The 16,085-nt window shown below is 25.4% G+C and overlaps 1 long non-coding RNA gene across 1 annotated transcript in view; it reads right to left on the reverse strand.

Moving 5' to 3' along the window:
* Window positions 1-1,434: 1,434 nt before the first annotated feature.
* The window catches only part of LOC135928783 (uncharacterized), a 29,771-nt gene continuing 15,120 nt past the window's right edge, over window positions 1,435-16,085 (reverse strand). Inside the window, exons 2-4 of the long non-coding RNA XR_010572383.1 lie at window positions 1,868-1,888; window positions 1,592-1,676; window positions 1,435-1,452 (exon numbers count right to left, since the gene is read on the reverse strand). This is a non-coding gene — a long non-coding RNA (uncharacterized LOC135928783). The remainder of the gene's footprint in view (window positions 1,453-1,591; window positions 1,677-1,867; window positions 1,889-16,085) is intronic.

Consider the following 16,085-nt stretch of genomic DNA (forward strand, 5'->3'; position numbering starts at 1 on the left):
TTACCTTCTTAAAAGGTGCTAGCTCTCAAAAGGAGCTAGATCAGAGTTGTTAACGCTTCTTTTTAAAAGTAGCTAGCTCCCGCTCCTACCTACTCAAAAGGAGCTAGCTCCCGCTCCCACTACTACATTTTTAAAAGGAGGTAGCTCCCGCTCCAAGTAATGGAGTGCCACTCCATAACCGCTCCTTTGATTTCATTTTTCAGAAGGCACGAAACAAAATAAAAATATTTATAATCTTTTTTTAGCCTTTAAAAGTAATATATTTTCTAAATTAGAATCTAACAAACATCCACGCCTCTTCCCTAAGACCTGTTTTGCAATACCAAATAAGCGCTCCATAGGAACACTAGAGGGAAGCGGGGTTTTGTATTTTATAAAGATATTTTTTAATTCAGGTATAAAAAAGGAGGTTGAACAAGTAATGAGAAAATTAAAATAAATATTAAAATATATTTAAAAAAGCATCATAAATAACATCCCAAGCTAAACTATAATGAATTCCCCAAAAATAATATTAACCATTTAAAAAAATTTTTTCCAAAATAAAAAAATATAGTTTTCATTTCGTAAAGAAAGATTTTTTACTTTTAGTTGCTATTTTAGATTGGAGCTGCTCACTTTTGAAAATGAAATACTTTTACTTAAACACAAAAGGCATTTTGCCCTTAAATTTGTTTGATCAATTGGATCAACATCTTTTGGAAGTTTAAAATATTTTTTGTATGATGGAAATGGAAATTCGATTTATTCTTCTATGATCTCTAAATCCATAATATCGAAAACTATTTTTTATTATATATCTATAAAATGAATATTAATATGACTTACAAGATTTTCCACAAAATTTTCAATATAAAAATGAAAAACCTGATGTGTAATATTTAAATGATTAGAAGAAACCCCAATATAAAACTCGGCTCAACATTTAATAATGAATAAATTTAAATAAAATAAAATTATATTTTTATCGAATTTTAATTAACAAATATTATTAATATTTAAAAAATAATTTAAGTTATACCTTAAATTTAAAGGAGTGGTGGAGTGGCGCTCCTCCACTCGCTCTTAACAACTCTGAATTTTTTATTTTATAGTGTTTTAAATATGTTGAAAATTTTAAATAAAATTAATTTAATAAAAAAAAAGAAATGAATATACACGGATTAATCCGTGGAAGTTAGCTTGCTTTTTTTTGAATAGAAAATATTAATTTTTTATGACATCAATTCAAACATAGGTGTGAAATATCATAGTGGTATAATTTTATAAAAAGAATCAAAAACTATAAATCACATGATAAAAAAAAATAGATGAGAATTATTACTAAACGAACAAATAATAACATTTACCTTACTTTTTGATATCACATTTTCATGGGCACATGTCCATAAATATCAGAGACCTGCAGAGGTAGGGGAGACCAGAGATGGTTGGGACATTTTCTGTTCAAACCTTAATAATTTTAATATTAATAGACTAATCTGAATAATTAAAACATCTTCTGAATCCCAGAAGTATAGGCTATTTGAAATAATTAATATATATTATATGAAAATTATATTTTTTTAGAAAATTGAATTTAAAAAAAAACTTTTTTTTGTCCCACAACCATGACAGACTCTGTGTACGTTGGGACACAACATATGTGATAGTTGGGACACTCATGAAATAGAGGTCTAAATAAATTTAAAAATTTTAAATCAGTAATCCAGTAATACTAGAGACTATGACACATTTGATTTTATTGATAATATTGAAATTCATAATCAATAACTATATAAAAAAAATTTTAGCAAAATTTACAAAATTTACAAAATTTATATTGGTAAAAAAAAAATTGTAAAAAATTATTATATTTTATTGCTACTTGATAAGCTAATTCTTTAACCTAAATAAAATACATAATATATAAATTAAAATGATCTATAAAAAAATTTAAATTATGAAAAATAGGATTATCGATATCATTATGATAAGTCTATAAACAAGTTAAAAAAAGTATGAAATGAACATATTATTAATTTAATATTGTGATTAATGATATTCATTTAAATGATGAGATGAGAAACAAGTTAATAAATTTTAATGAAATGAATATTTTAAATGTTTGATTATTCACAATACCAAATGATTCATTATTCACATTGCTAAATAATAATTTTAAATGATTCATTATTAACAATACTAAATGATTCTTTACATTGGCGTACGCAGCGGGGGGTGGGAACAGGGGGACAAATCCCCCCCCCCCCCCCCCCCACCCAAAGGCAAAAAATGCAGATGCCGGATATATTTTTCAAAAATATTTTTGTTTAGATTGTTGTGCAGATTTAGTTTAAACATTTCCATATTTTTTAATTCATTTGTAAATAAAAATTTTAACTTGTAAAAATTGATTAGAATATATAAATATGTTATTTTAACAACTTTTTACAAGTCAAATAATTTTATTTTCAAATAAATTAATAAATATGGAAATGTTTTGAATTAAATTTACACAGTACACATTAATTTATATTTGTTAATATTTATTCCTATCTCATATTAAATATATATTTAATTACATATATTATCACATTCATAACTAAGTTTATCAATTAATTTCGATTTCAAGTTTTCCGGCGTAATATTATCTTATTATTTTCAAATTTTTAGTGGCGTAATATTTATCTACCATTTTTAAGTTTCTAGTCAAATAATAATTATTCTGAAATTGTCCAACAGGGAGAAAGAAATTGCAACCTTGTCTTACGAGATAGAGTCTCCGCCATCAAGCAGTAACAGCTTTTATGGAGTTAGAAGAGCCGATTATTTGCTATTACTGACATATCACAATGGCCTGAAAGAAATTTTTCCTTAGAAGCAAGAAAATTATTGGATTCAATGTTTATTCCAAATTTTTTTTCTCATTAGAATGTACAACTATTTTATGTATTACTTTTCAAAAACATGATGACTTGATTAAGAAGATGAGAATAGCGGAGAGCATTTTATTAGAATTCAAGGAAATTAGGGCTAATGTTTATGAAGAATTTCATGTTTTATATGTTATTGTTAAGTCAAAAGCAGAGCTATACGTGTTTAATATTTGTCTCACTCGACTTGCAGCAAGCAAGCTCATAGTTAAAACATTAATATAGGATCAGTAGAAGAGTATATCTTAGATACAAATACATTTATAAACCAAATAAATGAATGGTTTTTAATTCATTATGCAGCACTTACCAATCTGCAAATATTATTTCCATAAAAGCCTTCTCAACCTTTCTCAGATGGTGATAGGAAAAAAATATTTGTTGGATTTTTATCATGAAGATGTTAAAGTATCTTATGATGCCTTATTAGCTGAATAACTATGTTTATAAGATTAACTATGGTTGATACGTACCAAAAAATGCTATGGATGTTCTGCATTATTTCAAACACATTTTAGATTATATTCTCTCTCAATGTATTAAAAGGGTTCATATATATTAGCAACTCCTCCCAATAGTAAACTAATGAGAGAACATTCTCTTTTTTAAGAAGAATAACAGAGCTCTGCAGAGGTACCATTTGCAGGGCACGACCCGGATTTTTTTAAAGATTTTTACGGCTAAGCTCAATTTTCAGGCCCGGCCCGGCCTTTTTTAAAATAAAATTTTCAGACCCGACCCAGATTTTTTTAAAATAAATTATATTTATTTTTGATTTTTATAGCTAATAATAACGATTTCAAATATAGGCTGTTTTAAAATATACAGCCCGGCCCGTTTCAGGCCCGGCTTAGATGTTTTTTTTAAAAATTCAAGCTCAGCCTGGGTGTTTTTTTTAAAAATTTCGGGCTCGGCCATACGGTCCGGCCCGGAGGCCGGGCCTGCAGGTCTCTGAAAAACATACCAAGAAGTACAACTTAAAGTAGATTGAAAGGTTTGGATCTTTGAATATTCATAGGCATTTGACAACAAGCAAGGATGAGATATTGAAAAATTAGCTCAATCCCAACGAAGATTGGATTTTACATTGTAAATATATAACATACAAAATACAATTATTTCCAAAGCTTTTTGTATATTAATTTATATTTCTAACATTTAAATTTTTTATATTTTATATATAAATTTTAAAGCTCAATAATTTCAAATTTCTATTTTGGGTCATTTAGGTGATTCTTTACATATAATTTTTTTATAATTCACATTAATTTAAATTAGAAATAGTTATTAGTCCTAATAAATTTATGCTTGATATTTTTAAAAAAACAATAATATTTCTTAAAAAATTTTATTATCCCCCCCCCCCCCCAGACCAAATTCCTGCGTACGCGTATATATCTTTATTCGCAACACTTAATGATACATTATTCACAATACTAAATAATTCATTATTCACAATGCTAAATTAATAATTTTAAATGATATTCATTATTAACAATACTAAATAATTTATTATTCACAATACCAAATGATTCTTTATTCACAATATTAAATTATTCATTATTCACAATACTTAATTAATAATAAAATTTATTAACTTGTTTATAGATTCTCATTGTGAATAATGATATTATTTTAAATGATGAGAAATCTGATAAGAATAAATAAATTTCATTAAGCCTCTAAAGGAATAGAATATAATTTTACTTTAATCATTGCATATATTTAATTAAAATCTAGTAATTAGATGCTCTTATTTACTTTTTTTTTGGTAAGTCCATAAAATTTTTTAGAGGATTTTATTATGTAATTAGCTATATTTTCTCCTCCACTTTATTGAAATCACATTTGTGATTTGAATATCCCATTGTGGGTTGAATTATTTTCATTTACCTCTTTTTTGATAAATATCTTTCTATATTAGATTTTGGAATGCCTAAAAAATATATATAATAATATAAATAATCTTACCTGTAAGTAATGATAACTTTCTGACTGAAATGGATATAAAATTAAAGCATTTTCATACTCTTCTGTACAGAAGATTTTTCTATCCTTTTTATTGTAATTCCGCATCACTAGTAAATGATAAAATGAGCTAAAATGGCGTGTCCCAACTACACTATGACCAACTATGACCGAGCCCACTAACTTTATAAATATCATCCAAAATCATATTAATTCATGTTTATTGATTCTGAAGGTTTGCCAGATTGGAAAATAGGGCATAAACTTTCCTAAAATCTATATATTATGATTTTTAAAGCTTTACTTATAAATAAAAACGATAAAGTTTGCAAATATTTTTTATTACTTTTGGTATGCCAAAACACATTTTATTCTGTAAAAATTATAATACTAAATATTTTTCAAATCTTTTTTAGCCAATCATGTATGGCGTAATTATCTATGTTAGGCTCAAATTTCCAGTCTTATAAAATAATAGCTCAAATTATAATTAGAGTGTCCTAACGTTCCCCTGTACTCAATGTACCCCGGTCTCCCCTACTATTTGCACGACCTGACCCGGTTCGTATATGAAAAAAACATTATTCTGCCCTGCCAGGATTTTTTTTCAAAAAATTTCTTCTCTTTTAAAAAAAAATTCGGTCAGGATCTGTATATTTTTTCCTATGGCCATGGTTTGTAAAAAAACAGATCGTTTTTCAGCAAATATGAAATCCATATAACAGAACTTTACAAACTATTTTATCTCCCCATTTGTCATAAAAGAAGTGAACTTGAATTACCACACTTTCAATTCGATTAGTTCTTGGTAATTCCATTATTTCAGGTTCCTCTTGTAATTTAATAATTTAATATATACTTATATAATTATCAATCATTTTATGCTTTCTCCCTGGCAACCTGAATTTAGGATAGAGAAAAAGAGAGATAAAATGATACTTATCTAAAATAAAATTTTTCTGTAATTTAAATATTGAATATATCTTTGTTGCTTTTAATTTGATTGAATATCACCTAAAATAATGATTAGTTGAATAATTAATTTGAATAACGTTGTATTATAAATATTTCCTAAGGATCGAAAAAATGGAAATAGGAAATATGATAAGTGACTAAGTTCTATGATACACAATTTTAAAATGTATCTTATAAACGATTTAAAATATTCAGCCCAGCTCCAGTATTTAAAAAATAAAATTTCTAGGTCCGTCCCGGGTATTTAAATACAAATTTTAGGCTTGCCCCTGCCCGGGTATGTTTAAAAAATAAAATCGGCCCGGGCCGGGTTTGTAAGTCTCTGATAAATATTTATTCTTATATCTATTATAAAGAATAAATATACAAAACTTGTTCTTAAATATATGCATAAAATTAAATTCTTAAATAAAGTTTTGTTTGTTTTAGTAGAATTTCTTGGCAACTGAATGATTATCAGCGGTGGGTGGGACAGTTTGCCTTTAACCGGATGTTTTCATTATGTCTAAATTAGAATATTAATACGTCAATAGTATAATATACAATTCGTAGACGATTTTGTACTTGTAATATATTTTTTTATAAGAAATGGAATAATTTGTTGCGAAGTAAAATTTATTTCTATAAAGTTATATGTTCGTTATGATAAAGTAATCTATTAATATTAATTTCAAATTTACTTAAAAAATTTTCCAGATAAGCCAGATTCCCAATTTTTATCGATTTGGAACACAAATGTTTAATCACCGCAATCATCACATAGAATTATCTGCATGGTTCAGGATGGCATTTTTTATGAATTTCTTCCAAAGACATGCAGACGCGGTCCGGAACGGGATAATAAAATGGTAGTATTTTTAAAAATCTAGACTAGGATTAAAGATTTAAAAATTTGGGCTGGGCATAAAAAGTGAAAAAAATTAATAATCCTCAACGCCGCTTTTTAAATAAATTTAAATTATGTCAATTAATCAGTTTGAAGGGATAATTGAAAAAAAACCTATTCAGACGCATTATTTATTATTATTTTTTATAATTGAATATAATTTTTCACGTTGAAAAAGCCACCGATTGAGATGAAGGCGTGTCAGGCTTGCCGCCGATTTTTTTATACCTGCGGCTCGGCATGTAGAATTAAACGATGAAATTTATATAATTCTATATTTCTTCGTTAATAGAGGTTAGTACTTTAATTAGTTTAGTAGCCCCTTTTAAAATAAAAAAGTTATTAATATACAAAAAAATGGCGAGCGGTCAATTAGTAAATTCAAATTACTTAATTAATTTGGTAAACAGTTTAATAAAAATAGTTATACTCTAAAAAAAATTTCGAGGTCAAATTTTGGCCACCAAAATTATGTAAGCACTAACAATGAATATAAATTCTTTATGGCTTCGTTAGTAGATATTAGTGCTTAAATCAGTTTACTACACCAACTAAAATAAAAAAATTACTAAAGAAAAAAACAATAAAAACAAATGGCGGCTAGTCAAAACGAAAACTATAGTAGTATTTAACATTCGGTTTTCGCCATTATTTAATTTAGTAAATTTGAATTCCGTTTTTTATTTGGTAAATCGCTATATGAAAAAATAGTTTTATACTAATTAAATATGTAGAGGTCAAATTTGGGCAGCAAAACTATGCTAACGATGAGAATTATATTATTCTTTAGTGCTTCATTATACAGTGAAACGAGTGTTAATAATCAACTTACAATAAAAGGGGCAAACATATAAGATTTTATTTTAATTTAATATATATTGAAATTAAATATGGACAAGCAATTAATTAACAAGTTTAATTGTTGAAAAGAAATGTGTTGGAAATTTAATTTAAAATAAAAAAATATGTTAGAGTAACTATTTATTAATTTTTCTTAAATTAATTTTAAAAAATGTTTAATATAGAATCTTTATTATCCAATTTAAATAAACTCCCAATCTTCGTGAGAATTCAAATACCAAAAAGAATACACAATGCCTGAAAAAAAACAAATAAAAATTTACAACATCGAAAAATACGTCGAAATGTTTAGATAATGGAGATCCCCTTTAAAAGAATACAGTATTCAAAAAAGAGTAAGTAAGAAAAAATATTTTTCCATAATTGAAAGATACATCATAAGTTTATTAAAAATAACACACTTACTATCCAGAAGATAATAGAAAATTTACCACTTGGTAGTTCAAAAACGAAAACAACAATTAGTAATATATCAAAAATATAGGTTGGTCCATAAAAAGAGCTGGCAAGGAACCTGATAGTGCAATTAATATTCGTCAAATCTATTGTGTAAAGATCTTAAATATCCAAAGAGAAAAATTATATTTCTTAAATTAAACTGGAATAAACTTGCATGTCGTGCCAATCTAAGCCTGGGCGCCATAAAATGTCCATCCAATAATAAAAATCCCATCCTCTAAGGGTAAAAATATAAGCACACTTTGTACAATTGGAATTGGAGGAGTAATCCATTATAAAATAATCGAAGGAGCTTATAATGGGTTATTATTCCGTGAATTATAAAATAATCGAAGCTTATAATGGGTTATTATTCCGTGATTTTATGACAGAGCCTATCAGTGTCTTACCAATGCAATTATTGTTATGGATAATGCATCTATCTATAAAAAACAATCTTATAGATGCTTATAAAGATAGGATTGTATACTTATCACCATATTCACCTCAGCTAAATCCCATCGAAAATTCTTTTGGAGTCTTGAAAAATAAATATCGAATAATCAATCCCCGCCCTAATTTAAGAGATGAAATTATTGGGAATATTATTCTTACACGAATCACGAATTTATTCCTTATAATTTTACTAATTTTTACATCACTGCAAAGCTATTTGGAGTTGGGTTATCGCGGGCAACTGATTAATTAGGTAATCCTTATAATTGATTTGTATTAATAATTATAATAAATCTTTTAATTTCTAAAAAGGTACCATCATCAAATCCGTGGAACAATGGAATATTTCGATAAATTATAATTAAATTTTTTAGGTATTAATTATTTTATAGAAATTATTATAAAAATTTATAGTATTATCATATTTTTATCGAAATAAATGGATGCACAAATTACAAAAAATATTATATTTAAGAAATTCTAAAATATTTTCAAATATTAAAAATACTTTTTACAAAAAATGATTTAGAATTTTTAGATGAAATTTAATCAAAAATCTTACTTGAGCATTCTCAAAGAAGATCAAAAAAAATTTTTCATTTTTCTTCACAAATTAAATTATATATTTAAAACATACTTTCTTTTTTTTATTTTAAAACGATTAATCTTGTTAATTAATTGCTTGTCCATATTTAATTTCAATATCTATTAAATTCAATAAAATCTTATTATGTTTACCCCCTTTTATTGTAAGTTGATTATTAACACTCGTTTCACTGTAGAGGATAGTGCTTCAATCAGTTTAGTAGTCCCTATTCAAAAATTAATTAAATAAAAAAACAGAAATAAGCAACACATGATGGCTTGCCAAACAAAAACTATTATAGTAACATCAAGTTTTCGCCATTATTTAGTGCTTAATTAGTATATTTGAAATCCGTTGTTAATTTGGTAAACCGCCATATGAAAAAATAATTATACGATAAATAAATGGGTTGCTGCTTTTCTCGGGGGGCTTATTATTTTTTAAAAATTTTTGTTATTTTTTTATGTAATTTTTTATGTTTATTTTTTATATTAATATTAGATTGGTTTTTTTTCTGATTGGTTAATTTTTTATTTTATTTTTTTATTTAAGATATTTCAAAATAGTTTTTTTCTAAAATTTGTATACAGAGTTTACAGTAATAATATGATTTGTTGTAACACATTTTCACAATGTGAAAAAACATTCTTATATAGTTAAATAACTTTCCATAATTATTGTGAAAACATTTTGATAAAATTTTTGATATAATTTTTTTAAAATTTTTTTTAAGAGTTTTTATTAACGAAGATTAACGTCAAAGTTATGAATCGAATATAATTTTTTTATGTTTTGGACCCAAGTTTAAGTGGGAAAATGAGAATAAAAAATTTCTAAGATTTTTAGAATAATTTTTTTTTTAAATGCATTGTAAATTTTTTTAAATTTAAAGTATTATTACAATATATTAATGTTACTTTTAGTTATCTAAAGAATGGAAATCAGGATAAGATAATTGATAATTTCTTAATAAACATAAGTGAAAGAAAATTCGAATTTAGGGTTTCAGATAATTCCTATTTTTTTAATATTTTTTTTTGGTTTTAAAATTAAATAAAATTTAAAATTTAATTGTTGTAGTTGCTTTTATTAACCTAAAATGACGCATAACAAAAATCATCGAGATGTGCCACCAACCATTCTACCCATAACGGAAGCCCCTACACTTCAATTTAACTTTCCATAATTATTGTAAAAACTTGTTGAGAAAAATACATCCTTTTTTAAAATAATAAATGGTTTTTTTTATTTTGGTATTTCGAATTGATCATAAAAAATTCTAAACAAATAAGAATTATCTGAAAACCCTAAATTCGAGTTTTCACTCATGTTTAATTAAGAAATTATTCAAATTTCTTATCCTGATTTCCATTCTTTGGATAGCTAATAGTAAAATTAAAATATTGGAATAATTCTTTAAATTTAAAAAAGGTATTGTAAAAATCTTAGAAATTTTTTTTTATATAATATCTTTTAAAATTCTTATTTTTCCACTTAAACTTATGTCCAAAACATAAAAAAACTATATTCGATTCATAACTTTGACGTTTGTCTTCATTAAAGTTTAAGAACTTTATTATTAAATATTTTTTTTTGAATTCACATTTTTCCACTTAAACTTGTGTCCAAAAAAAACTATTTGATTCATAACTTTGATTTTAGTCTTCATTAAAGTTTAAAAACTTTAAAAAATTTTAAAAAAAATTTTATCAAAATTTTTTTTGCAATAATTATGGAAAGTTATTTAACTATATAAGAATGTTTTTTCACATTATGAAAATGTGTTACAACAAATCATATTAATACTGTATATAAGGGAGGGGGGGGGGGAGGTAGGAATTTTGCCTACAAATTTTTTACAAATATATATTTTTTATAATAATTCCGATTATTCCGAGAGTTTATATATAGGAGTGGAATAAGAGGGTAGGAGAATTTAGTCAACAAATTTTTTAAAATAAATTTTAATATAATTCATAGTTCTGATAATTCTTAGTTCCGATGTTATTAGATAGATTATGTATATATAATATATTCCTTCCATACAAATTTAATATTATTTCCTCTTTAAAATGAATATTTTTAAAGTAGGTGTATATTGTGTTGTTAAAAAATCGAGTTCTTACGACTTACAACTCGAGTCATAGTCGTAAAAAACGGCTCCGATTCAAACCGACCAAGGAGCCGCATGAGCCGACACGCTTAGTGTGCTCGTTTAGTCAGCTCGCTTAGTCGGCTCAATTTTTTTAGTTTTTTTATTTAATAAGTTAATTATAATTTTTGATATTTATTTTTTGACAGTATTTTGTAAAAGGACTCCATTCGAGTGGATTTTTATAAACGGCTAACTCAAATGTCTGGTAGGGCTACGATTAATGTGAACAAAAATTATAATATATATCGAAACTAAAAATGGTCTTGACCCGAATTCGATTTCAGGGATTTTAAACTTAATTTTGTGGAAATTTTGATAAAAAAAATTAATAAGCCAGCTCAGGAGTTAGCTCAAGCCTTTGGTTCAAGCTGGCTCAAGAGGGCCCAATCTGGTTCAGGAGTTGGCTCACGGCTCAGGAATTAGCTCAAGCCTTGAGCCGAAATTTATTTATTTGTGATTGGTGTTGTTAAACTTTTGATTCAAGTCAGCTAAGCCCTAAATTTAGCCAGTTTTTGAGTCGAAAAATAGGCTCGCCAGCTTAATAAGACATATGAGTAGGCTAGTTCAGAATTTGGCTCAAGTCGGCTCAGGACATTGGCGTAGGCAGCGGGGGGGGGAAGGGGGACAAATCCCCCCCCCCCCTCAAAGCCAAAAAATGCAGATGCCGGATTATATTTTTCAAAAATATTATTGTTAATATTAATTTATATTTGTTAATATTTATTTCTATCTCATATATATATATATATATATATATTTAATTACATTTATTTATCACATTCATCTACTAAGTTATTTTATCAATCAATTTCGATTTCAAGTTTCCTTAGAGTAATTTACCTATTATTTTCAAATTTTAGTGGCGTAATATTTATCTAAATTTCTAGTCAAATAATAATTATCTTTGAAACTCCTTGTCCAACAGGGAGAAAGAAATTGCAAGCTTGTCCAACGAGATCGAGTCTCGGCCACAGTAACATCTATATGGAGTTAGAAGAGCCGATTATTAATGTTATTACTGAAATATCACAATGGCTTGAGAGAAATATTTCCTCAGAAGCAAGAAAATTATTGGATTCAATACTTATTCCAAATTTTTTTTCTCATTAGAATGTATTATTTAATTATACAACTATTTTATGTAATACTTTTCATAAACATAACATTGACTTGATTAAGAAGATGAGAATAGCGGAGAGCATTTTATTAGAACTCAAGGAAATAGAGCTAATGTTGTTGAAGAATTTCATATTTTATATGTTATTGTTGAGTCAAAAGCAGAGCTATACGTGTTTAATATTTGTCCCCCTCGACTTGCAGCAAAGTAAGCTCATCGTCAAATCATTAATATAGAATCAGGAGTATTATAAATCAAATGTCCCCTCTCCCAACCTTTTTCATATGGTGATAGAAAAAAAATATAAATATTTGTTAGATTTTTATCATGAAGGTGTTAAAATATCTTATGATGCCTTATTAGCTGAATAACTATGATTAAAAGATTAACTATGGTTGATACAGTCCCAAAAAATTCTATGGATGCTTTTTATTTCAAACACATTTTAGATTATACTCCCAATCATTAAAATGGTTATATATATATTAGCAGCTCTTTAGTAAACTAATGAGAGAATATTCACTTTTTTAAGAAGAATAACAGAGCCTTGCAGAGGTACCATTTGCAGGACACAGCCCAGATTTTTTTTAAAAATACTTTCCGGCCCGGGTTTTTTTTTAAAAATTTTTTTAAAATAAATTATATTTATTTTTGATTTTTATAGCTAATAATGGCGATTTCAAATATTTGGTTTTAAAATATACAGCTCGGCCCGGGTATATTTGAAAAAATTAAAATACGGTCCGGCTCGGGGGCCGGGCCTCCAAGTCTGTGAAAAACATACTTATGAAATACAACATCTGAAAGTAGATTGAATGATTTCGATCTTTTGAATATTCATAGACATTTAACGCCAAGCAAGGATTGATAATTGAAAAATTAGCTCAAAACATACAAAATACAATTATTCCTAAGAAACTTTTTGTATATTAATTTATATTTCCAACATTTAAATTTTTTATACTTTATATATTTTAAAAGCTCAAAAAATTCAAATTTAAATTTTGGATCATTTAAGTGATTCATATCGTAGGTTATATTCATATTTTATAATTCACATTTTTATTTTATAGTTTTTCAATGCCGGTTTATTTATATAATTTTTTTAATTCACATTAGTTTAAAATTGTGTATTAAAAAAGTTATTAATCCTAATAAATTTATGCTTAGTATTTTTAATCAACAATATTATTTCTTAAAAAAATTTATTATCCCCCCCCCCCCCTTCAGACCAAATTCCTGCGTACGCGCCTGGCTTAGGAGTTAGCTTGAGTTCAATTTAGAGCCAAAATTTATTTATAAAATTGTGACATTTTAAGAATATAATTATGTAGAATTATTGTTCTACCGAGCATTAATTATTATTTATTTATTTTTAGTAAAAAAATTTATTTTATTTATATTTAGTTAATATTTTACTATTTTCAACAAAAAAACATATATGATTTAATATTTTAATATATTATTATATTATGAAAATGGATTTATTTATTTGATGTTTTTTTAATGATATGCTGTTATTGTAATATTATTGTGATTTTCACGCCCAAAATTTTAAACAAGAAATATTTTTTGAAATTAAAAAAGATTTTTGAACATATTTTGATCTGATAAAAAATTTAAATCAACTTTGTAAATAAATCTTTTTTGAGGAAGAGTTTTTTTTATCATTTTTGTAAAATCATTTATTTTTTTAAGTATATTAAAAGAGGTGATTTTTTCTTGTAGGGATTAGTCTGGTAGGCGGTAGTAGTGATTGAGAATATATGAGCTTGGTAAGCGGTAGTATTGATTGAAAATATATAATTTAGTGTTAACTATTTATCTAGTCTGAATTCTTTCATATATATAAAATTTGTTTTTTTGTAAAAAGATTTTTTATGTGTTTGAATATCATTTTACAGTCAAATATATAATTGATAAAATAAATTGAATGTAATATTATCTAATATTAAATTGACACCTCATAACATAACAACATTTACAGTGCGAAAATTTTTTTTCTTATTGCAAATAATTTTATTTAAAAAATGGTTTCAATTTATAAATAAAATTATATACGATATGAAAATGAAATATATTTAAAAAAACAAATAAGAATTTTTAATTTTAGATGATATCATGGTTTAAAAATATATATTAATTATATGTAAAATATTAAGTAACAATAAAAATATATTGTAAATTTTTCTCGCATAGTTAAATTAGATATTCATAAATTTAATAATAAAATTTATAATGTTAAAATAATTAGATAGTTTTAAAATTTTAATTAATTTTTTATAATTTTTAAATAAAAGAAAAATCATTTAATTTGGTAAATATAATGAGAAAGTAAAGGTGATCACTAATATGTTTGGGATTAAAAATTTTAAACCTAGAGTAGTTTCTAGATAGTCCAATCGCTTAAATATTGATGCTTCTACGATTGAGATTTTTATAAAATAAATATTTTTACTTCCATTATTGATACATTTTTATTTCAATTAAATGAAAGATTTATTAGTCACAATTTTATTTTAAACAGCTATTATTTTCTTTTGTCGGTTGAGTCTAAATTCACTTTAAACGCGAGAGGATATTAAGAAATAAATTACTTTGTGATGTCGAATTTTGGTATAAAAATACAGAATAGAGTCTCTTTGAGACCAAAATATGCTTTGCAGGCTCTTTCCATGTATAATTGCACTTTAGATACCCTGTCTAATATCAAAACATTGCTTTTTATCTTAGCTACCTTACCAATTAGCACCTGCACTAATGAAAGGTCTTTTTTAACTTTGAAAAGGTTAAAAAACCTATTTAAGAAATAGCACCGGTGAAAGCCGTTTAAATAGATTCGCTATATTAAATATTTATAAGGAGATTATTCTAGATAAAAATTTGATTCTAGATGAATTAGTCAAATCTCAGAGAAAAGTAGACCTCTTTATATAAATTCAAATTATAAAATGCTATATTATTATAATATGATCCTATATTATTATAATTTGATCTTAGTCGTAAAATTTTTATATTCAAAACGTAATTATAATGAATTCTTAGTCATAATATTTATATATTATACTATTTTTAATAAAAATATTGCATTTGCACTAAGAATTAGTGATCTGCATCGGGTCTAATTTTTCAAGCCCGGCCCTGCCCGAAATTAATAAAAAAGTTTTGCCGGCCCGAACCTGAAATTTTTTTAAAAAAGTTTTGGCGGCCTGCCCGAATTTATTTAAATATAGAAATTCATTTTTATAATTACTCAAAATAAAAGATATATGTTATATGGCGTCTAGTTTTTATAAATAAAATCAAATATTTTTATTTTACATAAAAAATTTAACATAAAATTGATATATTTAGATATATATTAAAAAATTTCCAAGGCCCGACCCAACCCGGCCCGAATTTTTTTAAAAAATATTAGGCCCGACCCAGCCCAGTCCCGATTTTCCTACTTTTGCGGATCTCTAGTAAGAATTATTTATGTTTTATTAATATACTCATTTGTATTAATTATATTATAATTGTTAAATTAGATTTTTTTTTAAATACCGCACAAGAATTACTCATATTTTATTGTTATTCTATTTTTTTTAAATATAGTTATTTAGAATAAATTTTTAATATAATCTATATAAAATTTATTAATTTTGAAACTTATTTTATTGATAAATAATAAATAAAATCTATAATGAAATTCTCTGCAAAATTTTGTTATATGCAAAAATTTAATT

The sequence above is a fragment of the Gordionus sp. m RMFG-2023 genome, chromosome 1 (genome assembly GCF_954871325.1).
Source record: "Gordionus sp. m RMFG-2023 chromosome 1, tfGorSpeb1-WG-v2, whole genome shotgun sequence".
NCBI classification, from domain to species: domain Eukaryota; kingdom Metazoa; phylum Nematomorpha; class Gordioida; order Chordodea; family Parachordodidae; genus Gordionus; species Gordionus sp. m RMFG-2023.